Here is a 22,528-nt window from a genome sequence, read left to right on the forward strand (position 1 = left end):
AATAATTCCCATTATATATTTTTGATAAATAAGTAGCTTTTTTTTTTTTTTTTTGGTCTGAAGTTGTAATTGTAGAAACAGTGATGATAATCGCACGCACGTGTAGAAGATCCTATATTTATACAGAGAACTATCACATATACTAGCTCCTGGGGGTAGAGACAGTTGTAGTACAAATCCATGTGCATTAAGAGATTTGAACAAGTTCATTAGCAAGGTCCCTTGATCTGTTTAAGGATGGATACTTACAATATACCTTGATGATAGTGATGATAAGGCCTTTAGGAAGATTCTTAGTACGCTGAGGGATGTAAAAAATGTGTCCCTGATGAAATCCATTGCTGAAAATAACTTTTCCTATCGTACTGTATAGTAGTGTAGCCCACATGGCCAATCATCCCTGGAGGACAGAGGCTGCGGGGCACTGTTGGCACTGTCGGCCTGGGCTGTGGACTGGGAGTTCTGGGCAGGTGTCGTGGCACCATGCTTCTTATCCCTGGAAAGGAAGACCGAAACCAAGGGGCCACTATCGAGTACGTTCAAGGGAAATGCCAGACTAGTTATAAGACAAATCTTCACCTTTGGCGGCCAAGTCAGTTGGAGTTACTAGAAGAATGATTGCTGATTCAGAATCACACAACGCAGAGGCCAGCGTGAGAGGAGTTTAGAGGTAGCAGAGTGGGGGAGCGATTTCAGTGTGGGAACGAAATGCCCATGGCGGCGTCTTGCCAGAGTGGGCAGCCCCCGCCGTAATCTCTCCGGGAGCATTAAAAGCCGTTGTCCTCAGCCTGACTCCACACTAGAAACGTGTGGGTTGCTTTTGCAAATATGCAGGTGCCTGGGCTTCACGTCCTGGGACCCCGACTCAGTTGGTTTACGGTTGGTCTAAGCGTGGGTGTTTTTGCAAGTTCCTCAGGAGACTTGGTCAGCTGAGAACCACCGATTAAAAAGAAATGATGTTTAACATACAGCACTTCTCAACTCCGTTGCTTCATAAACACACAGATGTTCTCGATGGTTTCTTTAGGAAGATGGGCGATGAATAAAGACGCACCGTGAGGTAGGCGGGGTGGCGATGAAGAGCTCTTGCTGTGGTCCATTTAGCATGACTGACTTCTGGTGTGACGAGTTCTCGGGCTGTGAACCCCTTCGGGACAGGAGCTGTTTCAGGCAGGATCTGGGTAGGGAACAGACCGTGCGCTCAAACTGAGTACTCGGAGGAGGTTTCCATGCATATGTACGAACGCGTCAGTGGGTGTGCAGAAACCCCAGGGAGTCGTTACTGCCAGGGACCCTTTAACACCCCTGGGCCCAGTGGGGAGAGGGGAAGGGGGAAGGCACGGTTCCTGGGAACCATTCTGGAGAGAGCTGTGATTCTCAGTTGAAGGAGGTACTTAGCCCTCATCCACCCCTAAGAGATGGAGCCAGGGAAATAAATTCCCCGACCACATCCCCCCTCTCCAGTCTCCTGCCAGTGCTCCCCATTAGTCAAACCCAACCAGAATCCAGAGGCAAGAAAACCTGTTGGTCCAGTTCCTGTAGGTCTGCCTTATAGGTCATGGAGTAGGGAGCATGTGGGGAAGCAGGGAAAGGGGATCGGACGAGCACATGGAGGGTGGCCACACAGGGACCAAGAGTTTTTCCATCTATGTGATCCCTTCCCTCCACACCTACAGTGTCCGGTGCATGTAATATTCTCAGCACAAACCGTGTGAGTTATTATAATCAGTGACAAGTGAGGACACAAGAGAAGAAGTAACATTGATTGGCTGCCTTCCCTGTGTCAGGTGTCCTGTTCGGTTTTATTGAATTTCATAAGAACTTCATGAGGTGAGTTATTATTATCACCACTCTACAATGGGGGTCAGAGAAGCGGAGTAACGTAACACAAGGAAATATGCCCATAAGCGGTGGGGCAAGAATTCCCGCCCAGGGCCGGTCGGCTTTGGAGCCAACCTCTTTCCCCAGCCCTCCTACTCGAAACAGAAATACAGGTCATAATAGTGATCTCATATATATCGCAAGTGGCAAGGTCGCTGCGGAGGTGGCCTAAGATTTGAAATAAAAGCTATAATTCATCATTCATCCTTCAATTTATCTATTTATTCATCTGCTTTTATCTATTTATTCATTCAACAGTGTTTGGCATTGTTCTAAGCCCGGAAAATATAGCTGTAAATAATCTAAAGTCTCCGGTTACATAAAACTTACATTTTTATGGGAGCAAACGAAAAACTAAAGAAGCGAGCTGAAATCTGCATGGCCTCAAGGAACTAGCTCTGAAAAATCAAGGGCTTAAAGATTTCCAACAGAGAAAACAGCTAGTGGGGAGTCTCTAAGACCAGAACTCTAGGAAACAAAAGAATACTATAGAAGTGGAGGCATAGTGAGCTAAGAGAATAGTCCTGAGATATGAAATTGGAAAAGCGTACAGGGACTAGATCATACAGGGTTTTCGGAGCCATCCGTGGATGATGGGATGCCAATGGAAGGCTGGGAGCAGGGAAGTAAGGTGATCTGATGCGCAGTTTAAAAGCATTATTCTAGCAGCTGTCTAGATAGTATCATAGAAGGGAGCAGTGGGGTCAGAAACATCTTTTGAAGGACTATTATGGGGATAATGGGGGAGATGCTGTAGGGTTGGACTAGGGCCATGGTAGTGAGGGTAGAGGGAAGAGGCTAGACTCAGATTATGATTTAGAAGAAATTAGGTAAAGGGGACTGATTGATTTATAAGATGTGGGAGATACAGGAAACAGTAATTAAGGATAAAGTCATCGAAATGGGAAAGATTAGGGAAGGAGTAGATTGGTAGAAACAAATGACGATGGAAATCCAGAATTTTGCTGTAGCCATGTTAACAAAAATGCCTGTGAAAAGGCTAAGTGGAGGTTGACACATTTGTAGTTGGATGCAGATATCTGGAAGGTTGGCACTTATTGGTGTATAGACAAAAAGAAAGTCAGGACTGGATGAGATCACCGAGGAAGAGGGTACAAAGAGAGAAGAGGCAGAGACTTGGCCGGAACCCTGAGGCATCCCAACATTTTGAAGTCAAGCAGAAAATGAGCCAGCAGAGAATGACGAGGAGCCACTTTTATAGGATGTGTTAAGACTCTGACATTTCAGGACTGAGAGGATCTTATAAGTGTAAAGAAAATGAATCATTGAAATAAAATTCACAAATATGGAGACATCCTTCATTGCCTAGCAGGGCACCGTGAGCTCTAAGAGGGAATGTAACACTTTTTTTTTTTATTATTATTTTCATAACAGCAGCTTATGCTTGTAAGCACATGATGCTTTACAAGGCAGTTTAGAATATATCGGTTTCTTTTAACAGTTTCCAGTGTGGAGTTAGGTGCCATTATCCTTTATTTCACATTTTAAAGAGATTACATGACTCTCCGAACTTCTCACTAAAGATAAAAAGGGCTGCAGAAATTTGGATGAAGCGTCTGATGCATTCCCTCCCACCCCACTGTTCTTTCCACCAACGCAAATTCTTTGATTCGCTCTTTGAACTGGCCTCACAGATGGCATACAATGTGGATCAACTGCATTACAGAAGGCACTGCTTTCTAGCGATCTGTCCCAAAGAAAGTAGACATCTGGGACCTGCCTTTTTAAGGCTCAATTAGATATGCTGCTTCCCATACAGTCTTCCATTTTTCTGTGTTCTGGAAGACGGTGGACATTAGCTTTGACTCACAGGAGTTTTGTGTCCAATTCTGGTCCTGCCGCTCATTAGATGTATGATATCACATAAGTCACTTAACTTCTCTGAGCCTGTTCCTCCTTGGTAAAATAAAGATACTGCCGATCTGTAATCGATACTCATTGAGATCGCTGCTTTGCATCTACTCTTTCCCCCATTTTCACTTCGATGGCAACAATATCACAATTTCGTTTTGCTGATCCCACCCCAGCCCACCCTCAGTTCTTGTGCTTTGGATAAGTCGTCTCTGTCCTTCCCCTTCATCTTCTAGAAAACATCTCTTTCCTGAATGACCTAAGTTAAGGCTGAGCCAATCAGTACGAACCTTCAGCCTTCAGGCTCTGACAATTGCCTTCGAGCTGGTCACATGGTCTAAGTCAGGCCAATCAGAACCAAGAAAATTGAATGCTTTTCTGAGCTGACGGAAGAAATAGATTCTCTCCTCTGTTGGATCGCTTGCTGTATTTGTGAGTTTGAGTTAACGAGCATCGCCACAGGGACCCTGAGACGAGGGCCATCTGAAAGAAGCAGGTCGAGGAAAAGATTGTGGGGATGTCATTTGAGCCCTTGGTTGAGCCATGTCTGAGGCCCCTGGGTTCTATCCTGGACTTGCATTTGAGTTAATAAATATTCTTTCTTGTTAGAGCTAGTCTCAGTTGGGTTTTCTGTCACTTGTAAGTATGAGGGTTTAAATTGATAAAATTATCTTAAAGGGCTATAGCGAGGATAAAATTAATAATTATGAAAAGCACTAATCCAAAGGAGACTCTCAATAAATAGAAGCAATTATAGCGATTTCATCTCCAGTTTCCTTTAAATGCTGCACTCCATGATAACGCTTGGAGTGGTCTCAAAAATTGAAAGCTATAAATGGTTTTAAGTAGAACCAGGTGCTATACAGGTTTGTGTGTATTTTCAAAAGTTCAAAGCCTCAAGCCAAAATGAAAGTTACTCTGACACAGACTGAATATTCATTATCAGAAGTACATAGGCAGAACACACACACACACACACACAGACACACACACACTTAGAAGACTATAAACATTCATCCTCACATCCAATGAAGATGTAAGTCTTCTTAGAGCGAAAAAGAAAGGAACAAAACTTGGCATATTTTATCAGATCAATTCAGTGGAGTGTCCAGTGTAGATTATGTTAATTCCAAGAGTAATTTTTAATATTTGTAATGTACTATATTCCTTGATAAGACTGTGAAACCTTTTCACAGCTTATTAACTGGTGCCATTAAAACCAAATGTCAACTTTATCAACTGCTGTCAGTGAAATTAGCAATGAAACAGTATGAAACAGTCTCCAAGGGACGGAGGTTCAATGTGTGTCGGATAATGGTATGGATAATCACTTGGATTTATATAGCACCTTTTCTCCGAAGGGCTTAAAGAGTTTACATGCATCTATTCTCACAATGCCCCTGAGTAGAAAGAAGGGACCGAGTTTATTGCTCCTGCAGGGTTTGTGGTCACTTTACAGCTCTGAGCTGGTGAAGTCAGTGTTCACAATAAGGTTGCAATCTCTTTAGGCGCTTTGCTTGCAGTGAGGATATAATACGATTAGGTGTAGAGAGAGGCCCATATAGAAGAACATAACAGTAGGAAAAAGAGAGGGGAGTGCGTTTCCGCTTTATTATCCCTAAAAATTAAACTGTATCTACTATGAAGAACGGTTAACTGCAAAGAGCAACTGATTACCATGTTTGTGAAATAAATGCACAGTTTGGACACATTTTGAAGAAATGGAAAGCAGAGACATAGACTATAAAAGTTGGAAGAGACCTGAGAGAAAATCAAACTCAGTGCCCTTATTTAAGCAGTATGTATTTCGGTGACCTTGTTTGCATTTTCTCCCAAGCATCCATTCGTTCTCCTGGTTATCACATTTTAGTTACCCTTGGGAGTCATGTTTTCCCACACTCTGTCCATGCAGTTTGGGTGGAATGAAGCTAATCTTGATTCTTGGAGTGGGGACATGACCCAGACTTGGCTAGTGAGAGAATTGTATCCCGCTGGCTATTTCTGCTTTAGAAATAAACACGTGATCCCAACAGGGCAGTGAGAGGAATACCTACAACGTTTCCTAAAACTATCAGGAAAGAGGTTTTCTCTTTTCATTAAAGTTGTTAATCTAGAAAAATATAAGCCTGAAGCCATCTTGCCACCACATAGAAGAGCCTGTCTGAAAATGAAGTCACTGTAGGGGAAAGAGTAGCTATAAAGGAAAAAAAGAAAGAAAATGACTCTTGGTGACCCCATTTTTACTCCGGAGTCCAGATGTATGTGTACCCTACTCCTTTTATATGAGCCAAATTGAAGGGTCTTTGAACGTTGGCAAATCAAAGAGATCTTATGTATGTGGTACTCACTAAAGCTTAAGTGGCATTGATGACTGCTTAACATCAACTTGCCATTCTCCAGGGCAGATATGTAGTCAGGATGTCTAGGGTTTGCTGCGGTAATAAATGACCTCAAAATCCAAACTACAAGTTGTGTTGTTTTTCAAGCTCTTATACAGATGTATAGTGGGTGGGCTACGGGCTTTGCTCTGTGCGTTCTCACTAAGGGTCCTGGGCATTCTGTCCCCTCTCCTGTGCTGATGGTGGAAGTCACATGTTGAAAATGATGGTGTCCCAAGATGCAGGAGCTGGGATCACAGACTGTTGTTCAGAAGAAAGCTACCCAGGTGAGCCACAGATCTCTGTAGGCCCATGCGATGAGTAAGAAACATGCCTATATGCTAACCCACTGACTTTTTATTTTATTTTTTATAGCCAGTTTGGCTTTTTCCTCTAAGACATCAGAACACATAGAAACAATCTCAACCGTCTCATAGCAATTGCTTCCTTGGATTCCAGTGAGCATAGGATTACCAAAACACGCATTTAAATCTGACTTAGTAGCCAGAATAGCCTTCCTAGATAAGGTGACGGTTGAGCATTGTAAAAACGGACGGCAAAGAGAAAGGGCAGTCTGTGAAAAAGAGACAACATGGAATGAGACACACAGCCATGAGCCAGCACAAGGGGACTTGGGGAAATTCTCTCCGACCCATGTGAAGAGAGTATCTTTTCCTACCTAGCAGTATAATGTTTCTGGTTAAGAAATGATTATCATTCCCTTTTCGAAGCTATTCTACTCATCTTCCAGAAAACATTCTTTCCTGAGTGCCCAAATGCTTTGTCTGATAGTCCCAAGGACTAACTCAGGGACGAGTCTCGTTAACTGCACCCTTGATCCAAATCAGTTCACCTATAGTTTATCCCATTTTCTAAAAACAAATCCTCTACATTCCTTCATTCCGTTCCTTGTGATTCATACTCAGTAAAAAAAAAAAAAAAAAAGTTCCTTTCTCATAAACACTACGTATCAGAAGACTAATTCACAAGAAGGAGCTGAGATGGCCGCAAGAGCTTTTTAATTTATGTTAGGTGCGATTTTTGGAGGTGTCCGTGTGAATGTGCCGCAGTTTCACGACCTGGTAACCACGTAGCTATAAGCGCAGGACTCTGGGCGATCTGGAGAAGGAGAGTGGAATTGCAAGGGCCTTGTGCACAGCACAGATAGAAAATGCGCCGATGGGCATAGGACAGGCTTAAATTTGTGGCCTCTTTAATTCATCTTAATCTTGTTCAATGGTAGTGTTTGAGTATAGGACTCTTTTGAGCTGGAAACTTTAGTCCAAGAAAATTCACATATTCACATAACCATAACATTGCCTGTGATTTTTGAAGCTCATGCGTGGATTCTTATGAATTAAGAACTTTTGATCTAGTCTATCTTAACACCTGAGCTGGCATTTACTTGAGAACTCTATGTTGCAATCTATAAAAATACGTTCCCAAGACTTTAAGGTTTGTGAATATTGAATTCTGAGTACGTAGGATAATACAACCTGAGTTACATGAAAATACAACCAAAAATACAATCCACATATCTTTTCATTTGAATAATGCTTCGGAAAAAAATTCTGATGAAGCCTCTTTGGATATCCCCATGGATGAAATTTTGACAAGTGCTGCCCGGAATGACATTATTGGCAGGTGAATTGTGGAATGAATTGAGGAATATTAATAATGGCTCTATGTCATGGAGGAGAAGTGTCTGGAGTGGAGACTAATAGTTTTGTCTGTCACTAGAAGATGCCATAGAAGGGATGCACATTGAATTCAAAATAACTTTAATGAATTAAAATGCTGGAAGAAGCCAATGAAGTGAAATATAAAATTGAAGTCCAACATTGAAGATGCTGACATAAATTAAATTCATGGAAATACATTGACTACATCATCATCTTCCACATTGCTAGACCACTTCAGAGGATACCGTTGGCAATTCTGCCTAAAACACATCAGTAAATTGAAGCAAATGCAAGTGTGAGCATCCAGTACGGAGGGTGGTGAGGGATTAGGATGGAGTTGGTCTGGAAATCACGAAGACTGGCTCTCAGAGATGATGGACCATTTTCGAGAGTAAAGGAGATTGAAGAGAGATGCAAATCCGCCCTCAAATGCTTGCATAGACTCTGTGTTCTGGCTGGCTCCTGAAGGTGAGCCTCCAGCTGGTGTGTGGAAACAATGAGGAGATGCTTTTCATTTATTCTCAGGGACTAGAAGTCTACACCAGGTTCCTCAGTGTGTAATGACTTGTCTGGGTGTCTGGTGGGCTCTTGTCATGGTTTGCATATCATTACAGAATAACTATCAGCCAGTTTGGGGTGTAGATTGGGGATCTCAAAGGGCTTTAGGTCCTTACAAATCTAATACTTTGTATCTGTGGTTTATTGTAACTCTTAAAACCTCAGTCAAGTAAAAGGACTTGGATTTAATGGTTAGCCTTGACAATAAAACAGGTAAATAATGATTCATACATTTTAGAAATTATTGCCTTATGGTCTTGGTATAGAACATATTAGCTTTATTTAGGACAAGATGTTTCATAAATATTTCTAATAAAATAACTAGTATTTGTTGGGTTCCTGTATATGCCAGACGTTTACACAATACTTACGAGTTAGATATGACATTATTTCCAATGTGTAGAATTTAAAGAGTTAATGAAGTATAAGTACATGGCATGGCTAAGGTTCCAAACCCAGGTGCTCATCCAGTCTAGTGTGTTAATGCCTCTTAATTTTTCTGGGACTCATATTTTCTGGGGCTGTAACAAATTGGGCTTGGGAATCACAGTCTTTAAGGGTCTCTATTTTTTTGTGTGTGTGTTTATTGTGGGTCATTTTCACTATCCAAATTCTTTTAACTTTAATAGGACCAATACAAATGCCTGAACTTGACAAACATTTGAAAAGCAAATATCAATGAGAAACACATAAAAACCTTTAGCGAGTTCTCAGGAGTTTTCCTAAGTGCATCAGAGGAAGCTGAGAGAGGAATGTCTAGCTGACCATTAGCACATACTTTGAAAAGAGTCACAGAGGCGATGCTCTATAAAGTAGATTTGCATTTGTTAAAGGTCACTCTCCACTGAGTATTTGCACTTATATCTAAGACACAAGAAGGCCACTCTACCTCATTCTTCCAATTTGTCCGTTACGTGATCAATATCAGAGTCTAGACTAGGACGACTGTAGAATCTTGCTGCTGCTTAATTTCCCATAAGAGTAACTGGACTTCCTGAAACATCTGGGGTGGGCATCAGAAGGAAATGCATTGGAGTGACAAATGTCCTGACGCCACATTAAGATGCACAATTAGCAGAGCCGAGTGCTTCCTGTAATTTGGACTATTCTACTGGGATCTCCCAGCAAAATGTTTATATCTTCTTCACCAAATAAAGAAAATGCTACAAGAGTGAGTCACAGAGCCCTGCATTTGAAGAAAAGTCAGAGATGGATTTGGCATTTCACACTCTATCTAGCAACGGTCTGAAAGTGTCCCAAGCCTGCCAGCCTTCTTAGCTCTAATGGAGCCTCTTTGAAGGCTCTGCTCGGTCTCAGCCTTGAACACCAAAGTTATCTTTATTCAAGGGACTTAAAAGTGCTCCAGGTAAGTCCCTCTAGGGATGCAGCAGAGTTCTTGCTACTTGTCCTACCCTACTTGATGTCTTCAGTCCCAGTGTCTGGCCTCTGCCTTGCCTGCGATTGTGCTCTAACTTAACAGCTAGGTTTTTAGGGACTCAGCTCTCGTCTTTTCCCATTGTTTGAATCCCTGCGTCTTTGAAGACTAGGCCCTTGAGGCCCCAGATCTAACTACACGTGAATATTTCTTCCAGTTAACAACAGCATGTTGAATGCTTGCTATGTGCTAAGGTGCTGAAGACACAGCGATGAACAAGATAGAGACATTTACTGTTCTCATGGAGCTTAGAGTCTAGTGGAAAGAGACTGAAATAAACATATAAATTATATAAACAAGACAGGCAAGATGGCTAAGAGAGACCCCTTCGAGGAGGTGGCAGATGACCAGACACTCAATGAGCTAAGGGAAGCACGTGTGCAAACAAGTGGGAGACAGTACTCAAGGCGAAGGGCATCGAAAACAAAATGAATGGGGAAGGCGCTGCTTGGTGAGCTCGAAGAAACCTGGAAGGCAGAGTGGGAGTGCATGAGGCTGTGGGCAAAGCCCAAGGTTCTGACCCGATTCAGTAAGTCTCGAGTAGATCCCAGGTACTGTTTTTGTTAAAAGCTCCCAGTTACATTTGAGGACAACTGGTATAGCACCTTGGAGGCTGCAGTACAGATGTTTCATTAACCCCATCAGTGACAGAAGCGACTGGGGGGTTCTGAGCAGAAAGAGAATGTCCCGATTTGAACTGCATGTTAAATGGATCACTCTGCCGTGGGAGGAATGGAGTGTGGAGAGGAGAAAGCGGAAGCAGAAAAATGAGCTGGGAAGTGAATGCCGCAGTCCAGGAAATGGATGACCGTCCTTTGACTAGGTTGCCAGAAGTGAAACTGGTGAGCAATGGTTAGATAAAGGATATATATATATATATATAATATATATATATATATATATTATATATATATATATATTATATATATAATATATATTATATATAATATATATATAATATATATTATATATATATATATATTTTTTAGCAAAATACATAGGCTTCCCCAATGGAATTGATGTGGAGTGTGAGAGAAATCACCAAGGGTGATTCAGGGGTTTGGGCCTGAATAATGGATAGATGGTGGGCTTTTACTGAGATGGAGCACATCGAGAGAGAAGTGTCACCTCCTCACATCTGGTCTCCAGCCAGCTCCTGTCCAGGTAAAGTCCAGAGAGAGAGCTGGGGCCAAGCACTGACTGACTGGTCTGTCTGTCTTTTGACTTTTTGCTTGACCTTCATTGCCTTTCGAATGAATGATTTTTTAACGTGGTTTATAAGGCCTGCTACAATTCGTGTCTTCAGCCTTATTTCTCTCCACCCAACCTCTTGGGCGTCTGCCTCGGTCTTCTGGAAACTCTATAAAAATCTCAGATATACCTTTGTATGTGTAATTCTCTTTACCTAGATTTTTTTCCCTCTGATTTCACCTGGCAACTCCTACTCATGCTGTAGGTCTTGGATTCAATATCATTTTTTTTCCATAAGCCTTCCTTGACTTTGCTCAGACCGTTAGCTCTCCCATTTTTCCTTCCCCATCACCTCACACATCACTCATTTCTATTTAATCATCATGTTTGTTATTTTATATAATTCTGTATTTTCCCCTGCATTGTGATTTCCATAAGTGTTCACCCTTGTGCTTAGCACCTGGTCTTAGGTACCTAATAAGAGCTGACAGTTTTTGAGCTCTTACCAGGAACCCCAGGACCATGCTGTAAGGGTCAACTGTCTGTTCCCAGATCGATCCCTCACCCGGATACATCCTTTTGTGTGTTATAGAGAAGTGGGTGGAGCCAACGGAAGCCCTGGTGGGAAATGTCAATGTCCTTGCCCACCCTTTGGTAACTCTGGCTACAGCTGATTCTCCTCTAAAACTCTACCTTTTACCTGACAGCCCCTTCCTTTAAGCTCCCATTTGTTATCGTGCAGTCTCCATCATTCTGGCCGTCATTCGCAGCCTTAGTTTCTGTGCTCTGCTAAGCTTTCCAGCCTCCCCTCTCTCTTAGCAGTGGGGCTGACTTCCTTCTGCTGTGCATCTCTGAGTTGCTTCACTGTCCCATATTTCACTTCTCAGATTATTCATCACCTGAGTACCTAATTCCAAGTGTTAAATTCTCTTTATTGAAAGATCTAAAGTGGTTCCTGTTACTTGGCTAGACACAGCTAGATACATATGTAAAGTATTTTATGTAAAGTTTAATCCTGGAACTGATCAGTGGGTGTGTTGGGTGCGTAGGGACTATCATAATTATTACCATCGTTCAGTTGAGAAAATTCCATTAAGAGAATGTAAGTGACTCATTCGACATTAAATAGCTAGTAAGTGGCGGAGTTTAGTTTTGAATCTCAGCAGTTTGACTCCAGAAACCACACCACCAGACTCTCATGTCATATTGTCTTATTGGATTAAGTGGCTCGACTCTGATTCCTCCTGTCATTGACCTATAGTGTGCCTTTCTGAAGTTCGCACCCTTACTCTTTTTCTAGCTTCTAAAAATAACCTCGATTATAAGATTAGCCTCTTCTGGGTCTGACATCTAATGGAATTTTTCCTTCCTCCCACCCCTGACAGTCTGCTCTCAGCATGGCATCCATTTTTTAAGGCTGAGTTGATCAAACTCCCCGGGTCTTGTCCAAGGTCGCAAAAGTAGGAAACAAGAAAGGCCGCTTTCAAATCCAGGTTAATTTGAGTTTCAGTTCCAGCTCCATCATTTTCAAACAGAAATGCCTAGAATAACTTCTTTGCCTTCATTAGTATGAGATGGAGGCACATCACTGGCTGCTGAGAAGAGAGAGTTAATATATGCTAACCGTAACAGTTCCTTGCACATAGATGGTACCTTACCGTTAGCTGTAATTAGTGACAATATATTAGATTTACCTATTTGTTCAACTGCTTATTTGACATCTTCACTTGGTCGCATATTGTAAACTCAGTATTTTCTCTCTCGTCATATCTGTTCTTTATTCGGTGTCTTCTGTTTCAATAAATGGCACCCCCATACATTCAAATATGTAGAGTGACTCAGTCCTCTTCCTAAATTTCCACACCTGTCAGTCATGAAGCTCATCTGTATCTATATAGGGTATCCAGTTCATCTTGGTTTGCCTAGAGCTGTCTCACTCTTAACACGGAAAGTTCCCTGTTCTGGGAAAATAGGGAAAGTTCATCATTCTATGTTTATCTCTTAAATATTTCTCAGATAATTTTACTCATCCCCATTCCTACTCTGATCTGCCATTTTGCTGTCCCCTGGACTGCCACAGTGGCTTGCCAACTGGTCCAAGCTTCTATTTTTAGCCTCTTTATTTTATAATCTACTATATTCAGATTAATCCTTTAAAAGACAAAAATCTGACATTAGTCACTTTTCTTAAAATACTTTAATGGTTTCCCTTTCCCTTGTGATAAAACCCCAGATCTTTAACTGGTCCATATTTCTCTGTATGATTTGTCTCTTTTCTTTCTTTCAAAACTCATACCTCATAACCCTCCTGCCTTTATATCTTCACCCTACTTACTATACTCCAGAAACCCTGGATGTTACTTAGTAAAATTGTTGATAGGGCTGACACTTATGGCTTGGCGGTCACGTATTACTCACCTCCAGGAGTTCCCCTGCATCTCGTAGTCATGGTTGAGCTATATGGCTTTTTTAAGTACTTCGAGGAAGGCGTCCTGTACCTGTAAGGATAGGCTACGTTAAGTCCTAGTAACAAACAATTCCTAAATTTGGCTTAACCAAAAGTCTGTTTCCTGCTCTCATGTAACGTACTGTAGGGCCAGGGCGATGCTCTTCCGTTCTTTGCAATCCCAGGATGCTTTCATTTTTGCCGTTGCCATTTTAGTACAAGGCTGCCTCTACAATTGCTGAGTCATAGGAAGAACATGCTGAAGAATCTTGCATTAAAGTTTAATTAGGGTGATCTGGAAGGGACACATGGCGCTTGTCTCCAGAGTCGTCATTGACAAGAGTAGTCACATGGCCCCGCCCAACCAGACAGGGGAGGGTGGGAAAGAGTAATCCTTCCATGTTCACAGCCAGAGGGGGGGAGTGGGTATGAGTGAGCATTAAATATCTCTAACATTAGGGCTTTAACCTTATCATGTACAGAATTTGCCCTTTGGCCTTAGTGGGATAGATCCTGAACACTTAAGCCATTGCTTTGTCTACATGATAATATTCTTGGGGTTGGGGAAGATGTGTGATACATTGAACATAGAATGGGCATATGAGAATACGGTTTTCTAGGCAAATGGCTACCCGGGGGTTGGGGGGGACACCAAAGTCGGAGGAAGCCCTAAAGGGAGTTTATAACATTTCAGCAGACGATGGCTAGAGATAGGGTATTTTGTAGAAGGCTGGTCTAGGGTTTGTGCATATAAAGTTAAGGTGTGGTATATTTGGTCAAAAGATCTTTCAACTTGATATCATTTAAACTGGGATGAAATGTTCAACTCCACTGGCTGACTGTGGGGTCTCAGTTGCTTAATACTACTGAGCCTGTTTCTACCTCTGTGAAAAAAAAAGGGTTTATACCTGCCCCATGTTCTTTTATAGGCTTGTTTGTAGAAGCACATGAGATGAAGTATTTTTTGTGAAAAGCAGACTCTTTGCAATTTTAAGTTGAATAGATGTGGACGTACTATGTAAACTCGAGAGCGCTATATAAATCATAATGTTTGGGGGTGTTATTATTACAATGATTATCAGGAGAAATGAAAATAGTATCAGAGTAGAAGGGAGGACCACAGTGATTCCCTTCCGAGTAGTCACCTGAGTTCATCTCCCTTGATTTGTATTCTTAGAAGAATGTGAAGACATATTGACTCCATTCTACATTTGCATATTATGGATTGCCACTGGCATGCCTTGAGTGAAAATCTTTATGGGGAAAAAAAGGTGCTATTGCATCAGGCTGTACTATAGCGGCCTTTATTCACCCTCCCCTGAGTATTTCTGCCTTTTTGCCTCGAGACGAGAAAAAAGTAAATATTTCAAGTGAACAGCCTAAAATTGCCATGTTAAAACAAACAAACAAAAAATGCAATGTGTGTCTCTTGTTTAGTCCTGATACACGGAAACCAACTATTAAAAGACATCTTCTAGATAATTACAGAAATTTGAATGTGGATTCGGTGTAAGAAGAAGCAACTGCTGTTCGTTTTACCAGGTGCCTTGCTGTCACGGTGTTCGGGAAACCATACAAACAAAACGTGACCTTATCATTCAGAAATTCATACCGAAGCATTTACACATGAAATGACATGGCATCCGGGATTAAACCAATCCAGCAGGCCAAGAAATAAACAAACACAATTAGGGAGGGTACTCGTAGGTAAGAGGTGATATTGGCAAAATTATGATTGTTGTCGGAGCTGATGCTACAAGGGAGCACATTTGAGTATTCTCTTTTTATGCTGGGAGATTTCTATAATTAAAAAAACTTCAACAAATTTTATGTAAGAGGATGAAGTCATCCTTGGGAGTGTGGAGAAGCTGCTAGAAAGCCTTTGTGAACAATGAGTACTTCTGGAAACATCATAAGCAGCTCAGGCCAAGCAGGGAATTGTGTTCCGCTCTGGAGCCCATTTCATCTGTGAGTGTGGCTGAGAGATGGGTTCTAAACCCATTGCAGCAGGAGTGACCCATTAGAGAGATACGGTCGGTGATAATTCATGGAAGGGGAAGTAGGAAGAAGTAATGAGAAACAGACAGCTGGCCCTTGATCGCTAAAAATAATTTGATAGTCAAGTGCTTCTCTGATCGGTCCTCTCTCTCTTATGCTAGCCCCCACCCATGACTCTTGAATGCTCTGACATCCTGTGGCCTATTTTTAAAATATCTGTAAGTATATTCATATGTACGCTCGACCCACAATATCCCTTTGTCAGGGACATGCAGACAGATGGTTCATCCAAAGCTATGGGAAAATCTAAAGATTCTAGAAGTGGCAAACAACTGAAAAGGATGTTAGTGGTAATTGACTCATTTATTTATTAGTTCCTTCGTTCAACCAAGTTCGAGTGCCTGTAAGTACTAGGCACTGTGCTAGGCACTGGGACTCAGATGGTGAATCCGTGACGAGATTTGCAGTTTAATGACCCTGAGATGCCACATCTTGTTATAAATGAAGGAATGAAGGACCAAAGAAAGAAAATGATGACTCTGTGTGTGTGTGTGTGTGTGTGTGTGTAATCACACACTGGGAAAAAATGGATATTCACACTACAACCACAGACCAAACAAACAAAGCCCAATTGTGACCCACACACGCATACAATCTTACAACCAGATTAAGCTATTTTACGACTCCCTAAATATGTCACCCAGTTTGATGTCTCCACATCTGTTGTCCTGCCCGATGTGGCATCCCTCCTCCCTACTCAAGAAGGCCAACTCCTCTTTATCCTTCAAATCCTAGAGTACATGTCAGCACCTGTCAATCTTGTTGTGATGCGTGGAGGAATTCTGCACTCCCTCATCTGCATCCTCACAGCACTGTTCACACGTGCGCTGTCGCACTTAAGAACCGTGTTGTCATTTTGTTGTTTCTATGTCTGTCTTTCTTGCTGAACTCTGAAACCCTCAGAGGCAGAGTCTGTATCTCATGCATCACTGTAGCATCTATGCCTAAGACAGTGCCTGACTCAGAGTAGGTGATCAATAAGTCTATATCGAATAAATGAATGGATGAATTAATGAATCATATCAAATGAGCCTTTTTGATAAGGTTAAGCCCTCTGAGAACAGTATACGACAGGTCTTTCGGCCAAAGTCATAGAGTTTCAAAGTTGGAAGAGATCTTACGGACCATCTATTCTGAACCCAGAGTTTAGCTTCAGAGTACGTACCGTGATGGACTGGGCTTTCCTGGTTGGCACAGAATGAATCGCCTTGTTATTTTTCGATCACTTTAAGATTCTGTGTTGATAGATTCAGAGAGAAAATAGGAGAGCCAGGGCATGCAAGAGGGAGGGGCAGGGAGAAGCCAGGCAAAGTTAAACATTTACCGAGCAGAGCGGCTTGTCTGCCCAGGGAAAACTGCTATCCTAACGACCTCCACCTCCATTTATGTACCATAGGCCCCTCCTCCAACTCCGGATTCCTTACCCACTCTCTGTTTCTCCAGGGCACTTATTAACTTTTAACATGCAATATCGCTTATTGCTCGCGCCCGTTGTTTATTATCTCCTGGCTCCCGATGCGATATTCCTTCCTCTACACACATTTACGCCTCGCGGGTTTATTGCATTCGTGACAAGCACTGGGATTTTGGAGGCCGTATAGCATGATGCTTTAGAGCAGTGCTTATCAAACCGTGGCTGGTGAAGGGCTGGTGTTTCAACTGCCGGTCACTCACGGGCCTGTGTGTTGTCCCGCCGTGTGTAACCAGCATACACCCTGCACCGCATGTGCAGTATTACGTGGGTCCTGCAGCGCCAGAACTGCGTAGACCCCGTTCGCTGAGATGAGTCTGCGGATCACACTCCGGGATGCCAGGCGAAGGCGAGTTGCTGTCAACTTTCCTAGCGCTTTACTCTCACTCAGCGTCTCTGCTTATTTCATCACGTCCCGGAAACAGGTCATGGACCGGGTTCGAGTTCTAGCTCTGAGGTTTCTGGGTCTCAGTTTCCTTCTCTGTAAAATGATGATATGTATAGTGACCACCCCCAAAAGGGTTGTTTTTAAAATGACACGAGGTTATGCCTGTGAATGGCTGAGAACAGTGCCTGGCATTGTCCCCATTCACTAAATGTCAGCTCTTATTGTCACTACTTGACCTTTTCTCAACCAGGAACACTCCCTTCGCCTTGTGGTGACTGAGTTTCACAGCCAATGATCAGACTGGGAGAACAGGAGAAAGAGACAGCCTGGGGGAGGGGAAGAGACAGCCTGGGGGAGGGGAAGAGACAGCCTGGGGGAGGGGAAGAGACAGCCTGGGGGAGGGGAAGAGACAGCCTGGGGGAGGGGAAGAGACAGCCTGGGGGAGGGGAAGAGACAGCCTGGGGGAGGGGAAGAGACAGCCTGGGGGAGGGGAGCGGTGTGTGTGTCTAAGGACCAAGATGGCCCCTCTCTTTCCTTCCTCCTTCCCTCTAATCAGCAGTCGGGGTCACTTTGTGCCTCCAGCCGTTCGGACCCATGGTCCTAGGTTTGAAAGGCCGAAGGTGGAAAGAGATATTTATTCTCGGCCTAGAGATTCCTGGTGATTCTCTCCATTTTGCTTTGCAATGATGTTTTCACTTCCGGGTGAAACTCAGCTTATTCCCAGAAGAGGTGAGGGAACGCAAGTGACGTGAGTGCTCGTGTCATTTTCTGGGGAGTTCGGAACCCCCCTTCCGTCCTAACTTCGCGGGCATCGCCTGCGTCGCATTGGCTCCTCTTTTGCGAGACGTTTATTTCAGTTGTCGGCAATGTCCTGACAGACGGTAATGCGAAAGTGCCCCGTCCTGTTGCACATCTATTTGTTGAGCGGATCTGTGTGTATAAGCCCAGCCCACTTCGTAAAGAACATCGAATAAACAGACCACTTCGACATATTGAACATTTAGAACACGCGAAAGAGAACAGTCAAGTAATAAAGGAGGAGGAAATGCATTCTGTTTACTAAGCTGCTTCGGTTCCTTTAATATTTAAGGATGACTAGGCTAAAATTATACACACATACATATTCATATCATAAACTCTTGCATAGCACATACTGTGTTCTAAGGTTCTTATGTGTTTTAACTACTTTAGTCCCCTTAAAAGCCACAGATAAGTACCAAGGTTATCTCTGTTTACAGATAAAGAAACTGAGATACAAATAGGCTAAGTGATTTCCTCAAGGTCACACAGGTAGTTGGTAGCAGAGCTGGGATTCGAACCCAGATGGTCTGACACTAACCACCTCGTTCTTCAGCGCCATGCCTCACAGGATGGTTAGAGGTCCATTGAAGGCAAAACATATCAAAAAACAGTATAACCATTTAACTGCCAGGTCCAAAGAGGTTGGACATTTGGTACATGTGATATGTGGCTCTGGGTGAGTTACTTCTTGTCTCTGAATCGTCCGTCTTGTAAATAGGGTGATTTGAGAAGACGATTTTGGGGGTGCTCTTTTAGTCCCCGCACACTAGGCTTTTCAGCCCCTGATCACCGCCGCGATTCCTCCTCTGTCTCTCCTTTTCCTAGCGCTTCTCAGCTTTCAGACTGCACCACGTGCCGCCCTACTTCCCCCGCGACGGGCCGTTTCTGCAGAAAGAACAATAAAATCACCAGGCACAATCCTGGGAGAGATCAGCAAGTATAAGGATTCACACATGGGACGAAATTAAGTGCCATCTGTATCTTTATTACACCAACCCTCTGGCTCTCGGAAGGACGCTTTCCTCCTCTCCATGCAGAGAATGATGGAGCGATGACAGAGATATCCTCCCCAAACTGAGACTGTGTTTGCTTGATTCACTGATATATCCCCAAAGCTCCAGGCTCAGTATAGGCCTGCCGCATCCTAAACACTCAATAAATGTTTGCAGTATGAAGAAGGCCACCAGGCTCTACTCTTTTCCTATGCATAATCCCACCTTTACGATTACTGCCAATGTCTGTATAGCTATGTAGAGTTTCAAAGCCCCTTCATATAAATTAACTCATATATTTGCAATTATCTCACTTAATTCTTGTTTGGCTCTAGTGCACCAAGATGCACTCTGCTTACTTCCTATTTTTTAAGAGGGTTTCCCTCTGCAAGCATGAAACCCTCTTCTCCCCACCCTTCCCCATCCTTCTTCCTGAAATAGGTCAGGGATTCAATTTGAGAAACTTCTCTCTAAGAGCCTAGTGAGTAGTAGACATTCTACCTAAACACGAAAATGCAAAGGGTACCAACGACTTCAGCAGGAAGTGGCGGCGTGAAGGGCGGGAAGACAGCACGTGGTCAGCACAGCACGTGGTCAGCACAGCACTCAAAGCCTTTGCAGAAATGGACGTGACTCACAGGGGCATTGACCACGCAGCTGCGTGGAACTCTCGAGAGGGGCTGTCTTGGTATTAATGGTGGGAAAGAGGGAACTCTGGATACTTCCTATGGCATAAATTGGAAATAAACAGTTTGGTTCATTCAGGAAACTATTAGTCGTGTCCTTCTTTCCACCAGCAGGGGAGATGGTGGATGCCAGACAAGAGTACAGAGAGTTCTTTCTGGCTGTTTTATGTAATGAGTCAGGAGGACTTAGTAAGAGCCTTGCTTTAGAGTTAGTTGTTGGCCTTTCGGTATTTGCAGCTCTGGTTTATTAGCAATATGAGTTAAATAATCTCTAATAATTGTAAACTCTGCCCCCCCACCACCACCTTAAGCTAGAGGCTTTGGTAGGCAGCTGTAGGCCTAATTCCGTCTGTGCCTCCTTGGAAAATGGGGAGTGGACGTGGTGGTATTTTGGGGCAGCATCAAGTCAGATAGACACTTATTCATGCCGAATTAGGGCCCTGAAAAGATGGACGGTTAGGATGGGGATGATTTTTTTCAAGAATCATCCCAGCTCTCCATGGCTTAATCAAGGTGACAAGGATACGTCTTCATTTCTCCACATGAATTGTTCTGCCATCACGGACATTCAACTATGAAAGAGCAATTACTCAGATGTGGGTTGCTTTGAGTCCAGTTTTGCAGAGATATTCCCTTTGTGAGGGTGGGTCAAGAAAAGAAGAATGCGTGTTCTCTGATGCCTGCTACGAGCCAGGGGCTGTGTGGGTGCAGGCTCGCTTAATGCTTAAAATTCCTTCGTAAATGATGAACCGGATGTTCAAAGTGATGGTGTAACTGACTCCAGCATCCAGCTGCTAAGATGACGTGATGAACCCTAAGCATTTGAACCCTAAGGCTATCGGCAGTTTTATCATACCACACTATACCCCAATACCTCCGTGTGATCAAGCTTGCATCTCTCCTTATCTTGTAAAAATACTCAGCTAAATAAAGACGTTGAACACCTCGGGAGAGTGGGGGTCGAAGGAAGGAAAGCAGAATGCTTTTGCCCTCCCACCCAGTAAAGCACCGGCCTCGGAACCAAGTTGCAGTCTGTCTTCTTAGCTCCTAACCCTGGGAAATACGCACCGCTGACCCAGGCCTTGCTGAGCCTCCCCGCTCTCCGTCCGTCCTTGGGCCGACTCTTTCTCGTGTCCTTCGGTGACTCCTGCAGATCTTTGTCTCTCTCCAAGCACCTCGTCGATCTCTTCTCAGCAGATCACCTTCCCACTGAGACCGTGAGCAATGAAAACTCGCAGTGCTCTTCCACGAAGCGCTAAATAGCTATCTTTATCCACTTCCGTTCTCGATTCCTTTTCTCCAGGCTCAGAATGGGAGGTTCTCCTCTTAATGTTCAAAACGAATTCTTCCTTCCATGCCCTTGACCCTCCTCCTCCTCCTTGCAGCTCTGGGGTCCTGCTCTGTATATTACTCCCTTTCTTAAATTCTAACTTTTCCTTCCAGTTGCTCCCATCCCCTCAGCCTTTCGCCTTTTGCAGTGCTCACCCATCAGGAGAGCAGATGCTGCGAGGTCGGTAATCATCGGGGAGGGGTGTGGTGGAAGGGGCGGACTGTCTCCAAGGGCGTCAACTGCTTCCTCCCCTCCATGACCAATGTAAAACTACTTTCCCCATAATTTTGCTAAGGATTGACCTTGACACTGCCTTTGTCTTAAATTACCCTCAAATTGAAGGGAGATAGCAAATCTCTAGGCACCGATTAAGAACCTTTTAAGGGGGCAAAGTTCAGAGGGAACAAAAGCGTTCTGCAAAAAACCGTAAACAGCAATAGTCCTTTCGGCCTTTTTAATTCAGGATTGCTAATCAGCTCCTTCTCCAAAGATGGAAGGGGTGATATTTGTGCACATGCTAATCAAACTGTGCCAAAAGTTAGGCTCACAGGAGACTTATCCTCCTGCAAAGTAAATAGGGGCTGTTATTGGTTATCACCTCAACTACAAAGAGTTCTAAGCCGAGTGCTATTGATCCAAGTAAAAGAGATAAAACCTCAAGGACTTAGTGTACATGTTCTTTTGCTTGGGGCAACTTCCGTCTCTCCAATTTCACATTTCACAGCATCACCAAATGAACTATACATGGCCCACGTGAACACAGCTGCCACTGACATTGCCAGTAATAACAGCCTCTGAGAGGCCGAGGGTGAGAAGTAGGTTCAGTATTGGTATAGAGGGAGCATGGGCTGTGGAGCCAGACAGGCCAATTTCTGCAGATGTCATTATAGTGTCATTGCCTCTTTTTCACTCTGGTGCCTGCCCACTGCCATGATCTTTCTTTGTACATTTTGAAGCCATTTTGTTAGGTGTGTACAAATTTAGGATTGTTATGTCTTCTCGTTGAATTCTTTTATCATTATATAATCTCGTTATTTTTGTTTTAAATCTGTCCATCTGAGACTTCTTGCCTTAAAGTCATCTCTGTCTCTGCCTGAAATGAATACAGCCACATTGCCTTTCTTATGGCATAGCTTTTCTTATCTTTTTACTTCCAAGTGTTAACTTCCTTTTAATTTGAAGTGTGTTTCAGAAACATATCATTGTATCTTTTCTTTGAAATCTAGGCTGGCAGTTTTGTCATTGAATGAGAATGAGTCAGCCATTTACATTTAATATGACTGCTAATGAAGCGAGGTTTGCACTTATACCTTGATACTTGTTTTCTACCTTTCTTATCTCTTTGCCCTTGATCTCTCT

General features: G+C 43.2%; 1 protein-coding gene and 1 long non-coding RNA gene across 28 annotated transcripts in view; one reads left to right on the forward strand and one right to left on the reverse strand.

Annotated features, from left to right (window-relative positions):
* Positions 1-16,937, reverse strand: part of LOC111740194 — a 23,800-nt gene extending 6,863 nt beyond the window's left edge. Inside the window, exons 1-2 of the long non-coding RNA XR_002780536.1 lie at positions 16,667-16,937; positions 13,416-13,495 (exon numbers count right to left, since the gene is read on the reverse strand). This is a non-coding gene — a long non-coding RNA (uncharacterized LOC111740194). The remainder of the gene's footprint in view (positions 1-13,415; positions 13,496-16,666) is intronic.
* Positions 1-22,528, forward strand: part of LOC105292562 — a 713,386-nt gene that overhangs the window by 529,904 nt on the left and 160,954 nt on the right. The window lies entirely within an intron of this gene.

This window comes from Pteropus vampyrus, unplaced genomic scaffold, assembly GCF_000151845.1.
Source record: "Pteropus vampyrus isolate Shadow unplaced genomic scaffold, Pvam_2.0 Scaffold59, whole genome shotgun sequence".
NCBI classification, from domain to species: Eukaryota; Metazoa; Chordata; class Mammalia; order Chiroptera; family Pteropodidae; genus Pteropus; species Pteropus vampyrus.